The sequence below is a fragment of the Nerophis lumbriciformis genome, linkage group LG21, assembly GCF_033978685.3.
Source record: "Nerophis lumbriciformis linkage group LG21, RoL_Nlum_v2.1, whole genome shotgun sequence".
In the NCBI taxonomy this organism is placed as follows: Eukaryota; Metazoa; Chordata; class Actinopteri; order Syngnathiformes; family Syngnathidae; genus Nerophis; species Nerophis lumbriciformis.
This window is the reverse complement of record NC_084568.2, coordinates 42,185,001-42,202,444: the sequence shown is the minus strand read 5'-3', so window position 1 is coordinate 42,202,444 and position 17,444 is coordinate 42,185,001.

Sequence of the window (17,444 nt, the reverse complement as noted above, 5' to 3'; positions counted from 1 at the left end):
GATCCCCCCTTACGACATTTTAGCAATTTTTTTCCCCCGTAAATTATGCATTTTCCTCTATTTTCAGGTTTTGTCGGGACTCCTGGTGACGTTTTGAGACATCTCCTACAACTACAGCACCAGAATTGTGCTGCTGAAGCAAGTTCGTTTTTTTTTATTTTTGTGTAAGCGTCCCCCCTTACGAAAGTTTTAAAAAAAAAAAGCATTTTCTGCCATTTTCGGGTTTTGTCGGGACTACCGATGACGTTTTGAGACATCTCCTACAACTACAGCACCAGAATTGTGCTGCTGAAGCAAGTCCGTTTTTTAAAATTTTTTTGTAAGGATCCCCCCTTACGACATTTTAGCAATTTTTTTCCCCCGTAAATTATGCATTTTCTTCTATTTTCAGGTTTTGTCGGGACTCCTGGTGACGTTTCGAGACATCTCCTACAACTACAGCACCAGAATTGTGCTGCTGAAGCAAGTCCGTTTTTTTGAATTTTTTTGTAAGGATCCCCCCTTACGACATTTTAGCAATTATTTTTTCCCGTAAATTATGCATTTTCTTCTATTTTCAGGTTTTGTCGGGACTCCTGGTGACGTTTCGAGACATCTCCTACAACTACAGCACCAGAATTGTGCTACTGAAGCAAGTCCGTTTTTTTTTAATTTTTTTGTAAGGATCCCCCCTTCTGACATTTTAGCAATTTTTTTTCCCCGTACAGTATGCATTTTCTTCTATTTTCAGGTTTTGTCGGGACTCCTGGTGACGTTTCGAGACATCTCCTACAACTACAGCACCAGAATTGTGCTGCTGACGCAAGTCCGTTTTTTTGAATTTTTTTGTAAGGATCCCCCCTTACGACATTTTAGCAATTTTTTTTCCCGTAAATTATGCATTTTCTTCTATTTTCAGGTTTTGTCGGGACTCTGTCTGTTTCTTTAAATTTTTGTGTAAGGGTCCCCCCTTACAACATTTTAGAGAAAAAAGTTTTGAGACATCTCCTACAACTACAGCACCAGTATTGTGCTGCTGAAAGCAAGTACGTTTTTTGGAATTTTTGTGTAAGGATCCCCCCTTACGACATTTTAGCAATTTTTTTTTCCCGTAAATTATGCATTTTCTTCTATTTTCAGGTTTTGTCAGGACTCCCGGTGACGTTTCGAGACATCTCCTACAACTACAGCACCAGAATTGTGCTGCTGAAGCAAGTCCGTTTTTTTGAATTTTTTTGTAAGGATCCCCCCTTACGACATTTTAGCAATTTTTTTTTCCCGTAAATTATGCATTTTCTTCTATTTTCAGGTTTTGTCGGGACTCCTGGTGACGTTTCGAGACATCTCCTACAACTACAGCACCACAATTGTGCTGCTGAAGCAAGACCGTTTTTAATTTTTTTTTTGGAAGGGTCTCCCCTTACGACATTTTAGCGATTTTTTTTTTCATTCGTAAAATATGCATTTTCTGGTTTTGTCGGAACTCCTGATGAGGTTTCGAGAAATCTCCTACAACTACAGCACCAGAATTGTGCTGCTGAAGCAAGTCCGTTTTTTTGAATTTTTTTGTAAGGATCCCCCTTACGACATTTTAGCAATTTTTTTTCCCCGTAAATTATGCATTTTCTTCTATTTTCAGGTTTTGTCGGGACTCCTGGTGACGTTTCGAGACATCTCCTACAACTACAGCACCAGAATTGTGCTGCTGAAGAAAGTCCGTTTTTTTGAATTTTTTTGTAAGGATCCCCCTTACGACATTTTAGCAATTTTTTTTCCCCGTAAATTATGCATTTTCTTCTATTTTCAGGTTTTGTCGGGACTCCTGGTGACGTTTCGAGACATCTCCTACAACTACAGCACCAGAATTGTGCTGCTGAAGAAAGTCCGTTTTTTTGAATTTTTTTGTAAGGATCCCCCCTTACGACATTTTAGCAATTTTTTTCCCCTGTAAATTATGCATTTTCTTCTATTTTCAGGTTTTGTCGGGACTCCTGGTGACGTTTCGAGACATCTCCTACAACTACAGCACCAGAATTGTGCTGCTGAAGCAAGTCCGTTTTTTTGAATTTTTTTGTAAGGATCCCCCCTTACGACATTTTAGCAATTATTTTTTCCCGTAAATTATGCATTTTCTTCTATTTTCAGGTTTTGTCGGGACTCCTGGTGACGTTTCGAGACATCTCCTACAACTACAGCACCAGAATTGTGCTACTGAAGCAAGTCCGTTTTTTTTAATTTTTTTGTAAGGATCCCCCCTTCTGACATTTTAGCAATTTTTTTTCCCCGTACAGTATGCATTTTCTTCTATTTTCAGGTTTTGTCGGGACTCCTGGTGACGTTTCGAGACATCTCCTACAACTACAGCACCAGAATTGTGCTGCTGACGCAAGTCCGTTTTTTTGAATTTTTTTGTAAGGATCCCCCCTTACGACATTTTAGCAATTTTTTTTCCCGTAAATTATGCATTTTCTTCTATTTTCAGGTTTTGTCGGGACTCTGTCTGTTTCTTTAAATTTTTGTGTAAGGGTCCCCCCTTACAACATTTTAGAGAAAAAAGTTTTGAGACATCTCCTACAACTACAGCACCAGTATTGTGCTGCTGAAAGCAAGTACGTTTTTTGGAATTTTTGTGTAAGGATCCCCCCTTACGACATTTTAGCAATTTTTTTTTCCCGTAAATTATGCATTTTCTTCTATTTTCAGGTTTTGTCGGGACTCCTGGTGACGTTTCGAGACATCTCCTACAACTACAGCACCAGAATTGTGCTACTGAAGCAAGTCCGTTTTTTTTTAATTTTTTTGTAAGGATCCCCCCTTCTGACATTTTAGCAATTTTTTTTCCCCGTACAGTATGCATTTTCTTCTATTTTCAGGTTTTGTCGGGACTCCTGGTGACGTTTCGAGACATCTCCTACAACTACAGCACCAGAATTGTGCTGCTGAAGCAAGTCGGTTTTTTTAATTTTTTTGTAAGGATCCCCCCTTACGACATTTTAGCAATTTTTTTTCCCGTAAATTATGCATTTTCTTCTATTTTCTGGTTTTGTCGGGCCTCCTGGTGACGTTTCGAGACATCTCCTACAACTACAGCACCAGAATTGTGCTGCTGAAGCAAGTCCGTTTTTTTGAATTTTTTTGTAAGGATCCCCCTTACCACATTTTAGCAATTTTTCTTTCCCGTAAATTATGCATTTTCTTCTATTTTCAGGCTTTGTCGGGACTCCCGGTGACGTTTCGAGACATCTCCTACAACTACAGCACCAGAATTGTGCTGCTGAAGCAAGTCCGTTTTTTTGAATTTTTTTGTAAGGATCCCCCCTTACGACATTTTAGCAATTTTTCTTTCCCGTAAATGATGCATTTTCTTCTATTTTCAGGCTTTGTCGGGACTCCTGGTGACGTTTCGAGACATCTCCTACAACTACAGCACCAGAATTGTGCTGCTGAAGCAAGTCCGTTTTTTTGAATTTTTTTGTAAGGATCCCCCTTACGACATTTTAGCAATTTTTCTTTCCCGTAAATTATGCATTTTCTTCTATTTTCAGGCTTTGTCGGGACTCCTGGTGACGTTTTGAGACATCTCCTACAACTACAGCACCAGAATTGTGCTGCTGAAGCAAGTCCGTTTTTTTGAATTTTTTTGTAAGGATCCCCCCTTACGACATTTTAGCAATTTTTTTTTCCCGTAAATTATGCATTTTCTTCTATTTTCAGGTTTTGTCGGGACTCCTGGTGACGTTTCGAGACATCTCCTACAACTACAGCACCAGAATTGTGCTGCTGACGCAAGTCCGTTTTTTTGAATTTTTTTGTAAGGATCCCCCCTTACGACATTTTAGCAATTTTTTTTCCCGTAAATTATGCATTTTCTTCTATTTTCAGGTTTTGTCGGGACTCTGTCTGTTTCTTTAAATTTTTGTGTAAGGGTCCCCCCTTACAACATTTTAGAGAAAAAAGTTTTGAGACATCTCCTACAACTACAGCACCAGTATTGTGCTGCTGAAAGCAAGTACGTTTTTTGGAATTTTTGTGTAAGGATCCCCCCTTACGACATTTTAGCAATTTTTTTTTCCCGTAAATTATGCATTTTCTTCTATTTTCAGGTTTTGTCGGGACTCCCGGTGACGTTTCGAGACATCTCCTACAACTACAGCACCAGAATTGTGCTGCTGAAGCAAGTCCGTTTTTTTGAATTTTTTTGTAAGGATCCCCCCTTACGACATTTTAGCAATTTTTTTTTCCCGTAAATTATGCATTTTCTTCTATTTTCAGGTTTTGTCGGGACTCCTGGTGACGTTTCGAGACATCTCCTACAACTACAGCACCACAATTGTGCTGCTGAAGCAAGACCGTTTTTAATTTTTTTTTTGTAAGGGTCTCCCCTTACGACATTTTAGCGATTTTTTTTTTCATTCGTAAAATATGCATTTTCAGGTTTTGTCGGGACTCCTGATGAGGTTTCGAGAAATCTCCTACAACTACAGCACCAGAATTGTGCTGCTGAAGCAAGTCCGTTTTTTTGAATTTTTTTGTAAGGATCCCCCTTACGACATTTTAGCAATTTTTTTCCCCCGTAAATTATGCATTTTCTTCTATTTTCAGGTTTTGTCGGGACTCCTGGTGACGTTTCGAGACATCTCCTACAACTACAGCACCAGAATTGTGCTGCTGAAGCAAGTCCGTTTTTTTGAATTTTTTTGTAAGGATCCCCCTTACGACATTTTAGGAAAAAAAATGTCCCGTAAATTATGCATTTTCTTCTATTTTCAGGTTTTGTCGGGACTCCTGGTGACGTTTCGAGACATCTCCTACAACTACAGCACCAGAATTGTGCTGCTGAAGAAAGTCCGTTTTTTTGAATTTTTTTGTAAGGATCCCCCCTTACGACATTTTAGCAATTTTTTTCCCCCGTAAATTATGCATTTTCTTCTATTTTCAGGTTTTGTCGGGACTCCTGGTGACGTTTCGAGACATCTCCTACAACTACAGCACCAGAATTGTGCTGCTGAAGCAAGTCCGTTTTTTTGAATTTTTTTGTAAGGATCCCCCCTTACGACATTTTAGCAATTATTTTTTCCCGTAAATTATGCATTTTCTTCTATTTTCAGGTTTTGTCGGGACTCCTGGTGACGTTTCGAGACATCTCCTACAACTACAGCACCAGAATTGTGCTACTGAAGCAAGTCCGTTTTTTTTTAATTTTTTTGTAAGGATCCCCCCTTCTGACATTTTAGCAATTTTTTTTCCCCGTACAGTATGCATTTTCTTCTATTTTCAGGTTTTGTCGGGACTCCTGGTGACGTTTCGAGACATCTCCTACAACTACAGCACCAGAATTGTGCTGCTGAAGCAAGTCGGTTTTTTTAATTTTTTTGTAAGGATCCCCCCTTACGACATTTTAGCAATTTTTTTTCCCGTAAATTATGCATTTTCTTCTATTTTCTGGTTTTGTCGGGCCTCCTGGTGACGTTTCGAGACATCTCCTACAACTACAGCACCAGAATTGTGCTGCTGAAGCAAGTCCGTTTTTTTGAATTTTTTTGTAAGGATCCCCCTTACCACATTTTAGCAATTTTTCTTTCCCGTAAATTATGCATTTTCTTCTATTTTCAGGCTTTGTCGGGACTCCCGGTGACGTTTCGAGACATCTCCTACAACTACAGCACCAGAATTGTGCTGCTGAAGCAAGTCCGTTTTTTTGAATTTTTTTGTAAGGATCCCCCCTTACGACATTTTAGCAATTTTTCTTTCCCGTAAATGATGCATTTTCTTCTATTTTCAGGCTTTGTCGGGACTCCTGGTGACGTTTCGAGACATCTCCTACAACTACAGCACCAGAATTGTGCTGCTGAAGCAAGTCCGTTTTTTTGAATTTTTTTGTAAGGATCCCCCTTACGACATTTTAGCAATTTTTCTTTCCCGTAAATTATGCATTTTCTTCTATTTTCAGGCTTTGTCGGGACTCCTGGTGACGTTTTGAGACATCTCCTACAACTACAGCACCAGAATTGTGCTGCTGAAGCAAGTCCGTTTTTTTGAATTTTTTTGTAAGGATCCCCCCTTACGACATTTTAGCAATTTTTTTTTCCCGTAAATTATGCATTTTCTTCTATTTTCAGGTTTTGTCGGGACTCCTGGTGACGTTTCGAGACATCTCCTACAACTACAGCACCAGAATTGTGCTGCTGACGCAAGTCCGTTTTTTTGAATTTTTTTGTAAGGATCCCCCCTTACGACATTTTAGCAATTTTTTTTCCCGTAAATTATGCATTTTCTTCTATTTTCAGGTTTTGTCGGGACTCTGTCTGTTTCTTTAAATTTTTGTGTAAGGGTCCCCCCTTACAACATTTTAGAGAAAAAAGTTTTGAGACATCTCCTACAACTACAGCACCAGTATTGTGCTGCTGAAAGCAAGTACGTTTTTTGGAATTTTTGTGTAAGGATCCCCCCTTACGACATTTTAGCAATTTTTTTTTCCCGTAAATTATGCATTTTCTTCTATTTTCAGGTTTTGTCGGGACTCCCGGTGACGTTTCGAGACATCTCCTACAACTACAGCACCAGAATTGTGCTGCTGAAGCAAGTCCGTTTTTTTGAATTTTTTTGTAAGGATCCCCCCTTACGACATTTTAGCAATTTTTTTTTCCCGTAAATTATGCATTTTCTTCTATTTTCAGGTTTTGTCGGGACTCCTGGTGACGTTTCGAGACATCTCCTACAACTACAGCACCACAATTGTGCTGCTGAAGCAAGACCGTTTTTAATTTTTTTTTTGTAAGGGTCTCCCCTTACGACATTTTAGCGATTTTTTTTTTCATTCGTAAAATATGCATTTTCAGGTTTTGTCGGGACTCCTGATGAGGTTTCGAGAAATCTCCTACAACTACAGCACCAGAATTGTGCTGCTGAAGCAAGTCCGTTTTTTTGAATTTTTTTGTAAGGATCCCCCTTACGACATTTTAGCAATTTTTTTCCCCCGTAAATTATGCATTTTCTTCTATTTTCAGGTTTTGTCGGGACTCCTGGTGACGTTTCGAGACATCTCCTACAACTACAGCACCAGAATTGTGCTGCTGAAGCAAGTCCGTTTTTTTGAATTTTTTTGTAAGGATCCCCCTTACGACATTTTAGGAAAAAAAATGTCCCGTAAATTATGCATTTTCTTCTATTTTCAGGTTTTGTCGGGACTCCTGGTGACGTTTCGAGACATCTCCTACAACTACAGCACCAGAATTGTGCTGCTGAAGAAAGTCCGTTTTTTTGAATTTTTTTGTAAGGATCCCCCCTTACGACATTTTAGCAATTTTTTTCCCCCGTAAATTATGCATTTTCTTCTATTTTCAGGTTTTGTCGGGACTCCTGGTGACGTTTCGAGACATCTCCTACAACTACAGCACCAGAATTGTGCTGCTGAAGCAAGTCCGTTTTTTTGAATTTTTTTGTAAGGATCCCCCCTTACGACATTTTAGCAATTATTTTTTCCCGTAAATTATGCATTTTCTTCTATTTTCAGGTTTTGTCGGGACTCCTGGTGACGTTTCGAGACATCTCCTACAACTACAGCACCAGAATTGTGCTACTGAAGCAAGTCCGTTTTTTTTTAATTTTTTTGTAAGGATCCCCCCTTCTGACATTTTAGCAATTTTTTTTCCCCGTACAGTATGCATTTTCTTCTATTTTCAGGTTTTGTCGGGACTCCTGGTGACGTTTCGAGACATCTCCTACAACTACAGCACCAGAATTGTGCTGCTGAAGCAAGTCGGTTTTTTTAATTTTTTTGTAAGGATCCCCCCTTACGACATTTTAGCAATTTTTTTTCCCGTAAATTATGCATTTTCTTCTATTTTCTGGTTTTGTCGGGCCTCCTGGTGACGTTTCGAGACATCTCCTACAACTACAGCACCAGAATTGTGCTGCTGAAGCAAGTCCGTTTTTTTGAATTTTTTTGTAAGGATCCCCCTTACCACATTTTAGCAATTTTTCTTTCCCGTAAATTATGCATTTTCTTCTATTTTCAGGCTTTGTCGGGACTCCCGGTGACGTTTCGAGACATCTCCTACAACTACAGCACCAGAATTGTGCTGCTGAAGCAAGTCCGTTTTTTTGAATTTTTTTGTAAGGATCCCCCCTTACGACATTTTAGCAATTTTTCTTTCCCGTAAATGATGCATTTTCTTCTATTTTCAGGCTTTGTCGGGACTCCTGGTGACGTTTCGAGACATCTCCTACAACTACAGCACCAGAATTGTGCTGCTGAAGCAAGTCCGTTTTTTTGAATTTTTTTGTAAGGATCCCCCTTACGACATTTTAGCAATTTTTCTTTCCCGTAAATTATGCATTTTCTTCTATTTTCAGGCTTTGTCGGGACTCCTGGTGACGTTTTGAGACATCTCCTACAACTACAGCACCAGAATTGTGCTGCTGAAGCAAGTCCGTTTTTTTGAATTTTTTTGTAAGGATCCCCCCTTACGACATTTTAGCAATTTTTTTTTCCCGTAAATTATGCATTTTCTTCTATTTTCAGGTTTTGTCGGGACTCCTGGTGACGTTTCGAGACATCTCCTACAACTACAGCACCAGAAATGTGCTGCTGAAGCAAGTCCGTTTTTTTGAATTTTTTTGTAAGGATCCCCCCTTACGACATTTTAGCAATTTTTTTTTCCCATAAATTATGCATTTTCTTCTATTTTCAGGTTTTGTCGGGACTCCTGGTGACGTTTTGAGACATCTCCTACAACTACAGCACCAGAATTGTGCTGCTGAAGCAAGTCTGTTTTTTTGAATTTTTTTGTAAGGATCCCCCCTTACGACATTTTTAGCAATTTTTTTTCCCCGTAAATTATGCATTTTCTTCTATTTTCAGGTTTTGTCGGGACTCCTGGTGACGTTTTGAGACATCTCCTACAACTACAGCACCAGAATTGTGCTGCTGAAGCAAGTCTGTTTTTTTAAATTTTTTTGTAAGGATCCCCCCTTACGACATTTTAGCAATTTTTTTCCCCCGTAAATTATGCATTTTCTTCTATTTTCAGGTTTTGTCGGGACTCCTGATGACGTTTCGAGACATCTCCTACAACTACAGCACCAGAATTGTGCTGCTGAAGCAAGTTCGTTTTTTTTAATTTTTGTGTAAGCGTCCCCCCTTACGAAAGTTTTTAAAAAAAAAAGCATTTTCTGCCATTTTCGGGTTTTGTCGGGACTACTGATGACGTTTTGAGACATCTCCTACAACTACAGCACCAGAATTGTGCTGCTGAAGCAAGTCCGTTTTTTTGAATTTTTTTGTAAGGATCCCCCCTTACGACATTTTAGCAATTTTTTCCCCCCGTAAATAATGCATTTTCTTCTATTTTCAGGTTTTGTCGGGACTCCTGGTGACGTTTCGAGACATCTCCTACAACTACAGCACCAGAATTGTGCTGCTGAAGCAAGTCCGTTTTTTTTAATTTTTTTGTAAGGATCCCCGACATTTTAGCAATTTTTCCCCCCCGTAAATTATGCATTTTCTGCCATTTTCGGGTTTTGTCGGGACTCCTGATAAGGTTTCGAGACATCTCCTACAACTACAGCACCAGTATTGTGCTGCTGAAGCAAGTCCGTTTTTTTGAATTTTTTTGTAAGGATCCCCCCTTACGACATTTTAGCAATTTTTTTTCCCGTGAATTATGCATTTTCTTCTATTTTCAGGTTTTGTCGGGACTCCTGGTGACGTTTCGAGACATCTCCTACAACTACAGCACCAGAATTGTGCTGCTGAAGCAAGTCCGTTTTTTTGAATTTTTTTGTAAGGATCCCCCCTTATGACATTTTAGCAATTTTTTTCCCCGTAAATTATGCATTTTCTTCTATTTTCAGGTTTTGTCGGGACTCTGTCTGTTTCTTTTAATTTTTGTGTAAGGGTTCCCCCTTACGACATTTTAGAGAAAACAAGTTTTCCAAAAATATGCATTTTCTATCTTTTTCGGGTGTTGTCGGGACTCCTGATGAGGTTTCGAGACATCTCCTACAACTACAGCACCAGTATTGTGCTGCTGGAGCAAGACCGTTTTTTTAAAAATTGTGTAAGGGTCCCCCCTACGACATTTTAGCGAAAAAAAGTTTTCCAAAAATATGCATTTTCTGCCATTTTCGGGTTTTGTCGGGACTCCTGATGAGGTTTCGAGACATCTACAACTACAGCACCAGAATTGTGCTGCTGAAGCAAGACCGTTTTATTATTATTTTTGTAAGGGATAGTACCCTTACGACATTTTAGCGATTTTTTTTTCATTTGTAAAATATGCATTTTCTGCCATTTTCGGGTTTTGTCGGGACTACTGATGACGTTTCGAGACATCTCCTACAACTACAGTACCAGAATTGTGCTGCTGAAGCAAGTCCGTTTTTTTGAATTTTTTTGTAAGGATCCCCCTTACGACATTTTAGCAATTTTTTTCCCCCGTAAATTATGCATTTTCTTCTATTTTCAGGTTTTGTCGGGACTCCTGGTGACGTTTCGAGACATCTCCTACAACTACAGCACCAGAATTTTACTGCTGAAGCAAGTCCGTTTTTTTGAATTTTTTTGTAAGGATCCCCTTACGACAGTTTAGCAATTTTTTTTCCCCGTAAATTATGCATTTTCTTCTATTTTCAGGTTTTGTCGGGACTCCTGGTGACGTTTCGAGACATCTCCTACAACTACAGCACCAGAATTTTACTGCTGAAGCAAGTCCGTTTTTTTGAATTTTTTTGTAAGGATCCCCTTACGACAGTTTAGCAATTTTTTTTCCCCGTAAATTATGCATTTTCTTCTATTTTCAGGTTTTGTCGGGACTCTGTCTGTTTCTTTTAATTTTTGTGTAAGGGTCCCCCCTTACGACATTTTAGAGAAAAAAGTTTTGAGACATCTCCTACAACTACAGCACCAGTATTGTGCTGCTGAAAGCAAGTACGTTTTTTGGAATTTTTGTGTAAGGATCCCCCCTTATGACATTTTAGCAATTTTTTTCCCCGTAAATTATGCATTTTCTTCTATTTTTAGGTTTTGTCGGGACTCCTTGTGACGTTTCGAGACATCTCCTACAACTACAGCACCAGAATTGTGCTGCTGAAGCAAGTCCGTTTTTTTGAATTTTTTTGTAAGGATCCCCCCTTATGACATTTTAGCAATTTTTTTCCCCGTAAATTATGCATTTTCTTCTATTTTCAGGTTTTGTCGGGACTCTGTCTGTTTCTTTTAATTTTTGTGTAAGGGTTCCCCCTTACGACATTTTAGAGAAAACAAGTTTTCCAAAAATATGCATTTTCTATCTTTTTCGGGTGTTGTCGGGACTCCTGATGAGGTTTCGAGACATCTCCTACAACTACAGCACCAGTATTGTGCTGCTGGAGCAAGACCGTTTTTTTAAAAATTGTGTTGTGCATTTTCTTCTATTTTCTGGTTGTGTCGGGACTCCTGGTGACGTTTCGAGACATCTCCTACAACTACAGCACCAGAATTGTGCTGCTGAAGCAAGTCCGTTTTTTTGAATTTTTTTGTAAGGAACCCCCCTTACGACATTTTAGCAATTTTTTTCCCCCGTAAATTATGCATTTTCTTCTATTTTCAGGTTTTGTCGGGACTCCTGGTGACGTTTCGAGACATCTCCTACAACTACAGCACCAGAATTGTGCTGCTGAAGCAAGTCCGTTTTTTTTAATTTTTTTGTAAGGATCCCCCCTTACAACATTTTAGCAATTTTTCTTTCCCGTAAATTATGCATTTTCTTCTATTTTCAGGTTTTGTCGGGACTCCCGGTGACGTTTCGAGACATCTCCTACAACTACAGCACCAGAATTGTGCTGCTGAAGCAAGTCCGTTTTTCTGAATGTTTTTGTAAGGATCCCCCCTTACGACATTTTAGCAATTTTTTTCCCCCGAAAATTATGCATTTTCTTCCATTTTCAGGTTTTGTCGGGACTCCTGGTGACGTTTCGAGACATCTCCTACAACTACAGCACCAGAATTGTGCTGCTGAAGCAAGTTTGTTTTTTTGAATTTTTTTGTAAGGATCCCCCCTTACAACATTTTAGCAATTTTTCTTTCCCGTAAATTATGCATTTTCTTCTATTTTCAGGTTTTGTCGGGACTCCCGGTGACGTTTCGAGACATCTCCTACAACTACAGCACCAGAATTGTGCTGCTGAAGCAAGTTCGTTTTTTTTAATTTTTGTGTAAGCGTCCCCCCTTACGAAAGTTTTAAAAAAAAAAAGCATTTTCTGCTATTTTCGGGTTTTGTCGGGACTCCTGATGACGTTTTGAGACCAGTATTGTGCTGCTGAAGCAAGTCTATTTTTACTGGACAAAGAAATAGTAAAATATTACTTTTCATGTAGAATATTGTTTAGTGTTGAAAGTGTCAGTTATGATTGATGTGAACATCATTTTGTTTCATTCATGTTTCTTCACTAAAATGCTCTTTTTTACGTTTCCTTGCGGCTTTGAACTTTGACAGGTAAATCAGAAGATTACAGACTAGAACATTCTTCATTATTAATAACCACCGTCTGACTGCTGCAATCAAGCCTTTGATTGGAGGACAATTCCTGCTTTTCACACATAATCAAACTTTGCCGTCAAAGACAAGCAGAACATCTCGGAAGTTGTTGTCCAAGGCAACTTTCTGAAAGTCTATATTCATTTATTACTGGATTATTGTTCCATGATGCATAAGCAACATGTGATATTCTCACACTATTTATGTCATATCATCTGCATACGAAGTCATCTGTCATAACTGGACTTCATTTATCATTAGAAATAATATCAATCTAATTCATAGCTTCTAGAAATAAGAAGACACAACACATATGACCGAGAATAATAATAATAATAATAATAATAATAATAATAATAATAATAGTTTTATGTCAAGGGAAAGTGCACACATTTACAGAATCAATGATCATGAACATGACTACAACATAAATGCATGTTATTATATATAGTCATATGTTACTGGATGTTATTATATATAGTCATATGTTACTGGATGTTATTATATATAGTCATATGTTACTGGATGTTATTATATATAGTCATATGTTACTGGATATTATTATATATAGTCATATGTTACTGGATATTATTATATATAGTCATATGTTACTGGATATTATTATATATAGTCATATGTTACTGGATGTTATTATATATAGTCATAAGTTACTGGATGTTGTTATATATAGTCATATGTTACTGGATGTTATTATATATAGTCATATGTTACTGGATATTATTATATATAGTCATATGTTTCTGGATATTATAATTATATAGTCATATGTTACTGGATATTATTATATATAGTCATATGTTACTGGATATTATTATATATAGTCATATATTTCTGTTCTAAATTGGCCCGCCAACTCCCCTGACCTTAGCCCCATAGAAAATCTGTGGGGTATTGTGAAAAGGAAGATGCAGAATGCCAGACCCAAAAACGCAGAAGAGTTGAAGGCCACTATCAGAGCAACCTGGGCTCTCATAACACCTGAGCAGTGCCAGAAACTCATCGACTCCATGCCACGCCGCATTAACGCAGTAATTGAGGCAAAAGGAGCTCCAACCAAGTATTGAGTATTGTACATGCTCATATTTTTCATTTTCATACTTTTCAGTTGGCCAACATTTCTAAAAATCCCTTTTTTGTATTAGCCTTAAGTAATATTCTAATTTTGTGACACACGGAATTTTGGATTTTCATTTGTTGCCACTTCAAATCATCAAAATTAAATGAAATAAACATTTGAATGCATCAGTCTGTGTGCAATGAATAAATATAATGTACAAGTTACACCTTTTGAATGCAATTACTGAAATAAATCAAGTTTTTCAAAATATTCAAATTTACTGGCTTTTACCTGTACTTGTTGAGTTAAGGGTTGAATTGTCCATCCTTGTTCTATTCTCTGTCACTATTTTTCTAACCATGCTGAACACCCTCTCTGATGATGCATTGCTGTGTGGCACGCACAAAAGTGCTTTCATCAAATGCACTAGATGGCAGTATTGTCCTGTTTAAGAGTGTCACAACATTGCTCTTTACGGCAGACGAACTGCTTTACGGTATACAAAAACGTGACTGCTGTTGTTGTGTGTTGTTGCCGCGCTGGGAGGACGTTAATGAAACTGCCTAACAATAAACCCACATAAGGTCATTCTACAGTTATAACGTCATTGGGCAGGCACACCGTTTATATTGTGGGAAAGCGGACTCAGGTCCGCATGGACCTGAGTCCGCCTGAATTTCGGGAGATAATTTGTCCCGGGAGGTTTTCGGGAGAAGCGCTGAATTTCGGGAGTCTCACGGAAAATCCGGGAGGGTTGGCAAGTATGATTTGTTGGCCCTGAATCACAACTGTAGTTTATTAACACGCCTTCTTTATTGTTCTGTAATTATAATAGTTATTGAATAAATACTGTTCGTATATTCCTACTTTGTGATGAAGTGTTTATTGCATACATAATAAATACTGCATAAGAATACATGGAGTAACTTTGTACACGTGTTGTATTTAATATTCTGTAATCCGCAATCATTTTGTGCTTGTCAAATCTCATCTGAGCACAGCAAAGAATGACAAGATTATTATATTCCAGATTTAATCCTGTCATTAATAAATCCTGGCTGAGCGCTTACATAAAATTCATTTTTAAAAAGAAGCAATAACGCGGCAAAATAAGGTATTATTGCTGCGGGAAGGTTCATTCTGTAAAAAGTATTTAGTGTATGCAGTATATTTGATCATGAAGTGCTCCTGAGAATATTAAAGACAAAAAAAAAAAAAAAAAAGTCCTGTGTTGGTTTTTGGGAACTTTAATTATGTTTTTAAATGCTTCACTGGGATTTTCAAGAGCAGCAATCTAATGTGTAATATTTCATATTTATGAAGCATCTGCATAGAAAAGATAAGCTTTTCAATTAAACGGCCTATAAAAAAAAAAAAAGTTTACAATATGAAATATTAATCACCAGCGTATAGCTTAGATTTTCAACAAGTACTGCTGTGCGCGTGTGTGTGTGTGTAATTGTGTGTGTGTGTGTGTGTTATATGCCAGAATATGTCTGATGTGAAATATGGAAACAAAAACCTTGCCGTATTAATATTATAAAACAATATGTGAGGTTTTGTAAAAAAAAAAAAAAAAAGTTATTTTAAGAGGGAAAATTGCAATAAAGTCCAAAAAAACCCAAAATTTAAGACACGAGTGAACAATAAACGCATGAAAAGTGTAATATAAGCGGGTCGTTCCATTCTATTTCCAATTCTCAAATGCAAATCAAAAAACTAATTTTGGGCCATTTTTTCTATGTTTGTTTCTGAAACAAAAGTTGGACAACTATTTAATGGGACTTTTTAAAAAATGAACAAAGGTGTTAGCGTTATGCTAAAAACATGCTAAACGCGAAGGAAAAGCTCAAATGGTCCCTGGACCTTCCGTTCATTCTACCGTATTTTCCGCACTACAGGTAAAAGCCAGTAAATTAGAATATTTTGAAAAACTTGATTTATTTCAGTAATTGCATTCAAAAGGTGTAACTTGTACATTATATTTATTCATTGCACACAGACTGATGCATTCAAATGTTTATTTCATTTAATTTTGATGATTTGAAGTGGCAACAAATGAAAATCCAAAATTCCGTGTGTCACAAAATTAGAATATTACTTAAGGCTAATACAAAAAAGGGATTTTTAGAAATGTTGGCCAACTGAAAAGTATGAAAATGAAAAATATGAGCATGTACAATACTCAATACTTGGTTGGAGCTCCTTTTGCCTCAATTACTGCGTTAATGCGGCGTGGCATGGAGTCGATGAGTTTCTGGCACTGCTCAGGTGTTATGAGAGCCCAGGTTGCTCTGATAGTGGCCTTCAACTCTTCTGCGTTTTTGGGTCTGGCATTCTGCATCTTCCTTTTCACAATACCCCACAGATTTTCTATGGGGCTAAGGTCAGGGGAGTTGGCGGGCCAATTTAGAACAGAAATACCATGGTCCGTAAACCAGGCACGGGTAGATTTTGCGCTGCGTGCAGGCGCCAAGTCCTGTTGGAACTTGAAATCTCCATCTCCATAGAGCAGGTCAGCAGCAGGAAGCATGAAGTGCTCTAAAACTTGCTGGTAGATGGCTGCGTTGACCCTGGATCTCAGGAAACAGAGTGGACCGACACCAGCAGATGACATGGCACCCCAAACCATCACTGATGGTGGAAACTTTACACTAGACTTCAGGCAACGTGGATCCTGTGCCTCTCCTGTCTTCCTCCAGACTCTGGGACCTCGATTTCCAAAGGAAATGCAAAATTTGCATGGTTGGGTGATGGTTTGGGGTGCCATGTCATCTGCTGGTGTCGGTCCACTCTGTTTCCTGAGATCCAGGGTCAACGCAGCCGTCTACCAGCAAGTTTTAGAGCACTTCATGCTTCCTGCTGCTGACCTGCTCTATGGAGATGGAGATTTCAAGTTCCAACAGGACTTGGCGCCTGCACACAGCGCAAAATCTACCCGTGCCTGGTTTACGGACCATGGTATTTCTGTTCTAAATTGGCCCGCCAACTCCCCTGACCTTAGCCCCATAGAAAATCTGTGGGGTATTGTGAAAAGGAAGATGCAGAATGCCAGAGCCAAAAACGCAGAAGAGTTGAAGGCCACTATCAGAGCAACCTGGGCTCTCATAACACCTGAGCAGTGCCAGAAACTCATCGACTCCATGCCACGCCGCATTAACGCAGTAATTGAGGCAAAAGGAGCTCCAACCAAGTATTGAGTATTGTACATGCTCATATTTTTCATTTTCATACTTTTCAGTTGGCCAACATTTCTAAAAATCCCTTTTTTGTATTAGCCTTAAGTAATATTCTAATTTTGTGACACACGGAATTTTGGATTTTCATTTGTTGCCACTTCAAATCATCAAAATTAAATGAAATAAACATTTGAATGCATCAGTCTGTGTGCAATGAATAAATATAATGTACACGTTACACCTTTTGAATGCAATTACTGAAATAAATCAAGTTTTTCAAAATATTCTAATTTACTGGCTTTTACCTGTATAAGGCGCACCTAAAAACCACAAATTTTCTCAAAAGCTGACAGTGCGCCTTATAACCCGGTGCGCTTTATATATGGATAAATATTAAGATTCATTTTCATAAAGTTTCGGTCTCGCAACTTCGGTAAACAGCCGCCATCTTTTTTCCCGGTAGAACAGGAAGCGCTTCTTCTTCTACGCAAGCAACCGCCAAGGTAAGCACCCGCCCCCATAGAACAGGAAGCGCTTCTTCTTCTACTGTAAGCAACCACCCGCCCGCGTAGAAGAAGAAAAAGCGCGAGGATATTATCATTTCCTTTGTGTGTTTACATCTGTAAAGACCACAAAATGGCTCCTACAAAGCGACATGGATCCGGTTCATGAAAAGACGCAATCTCTCCA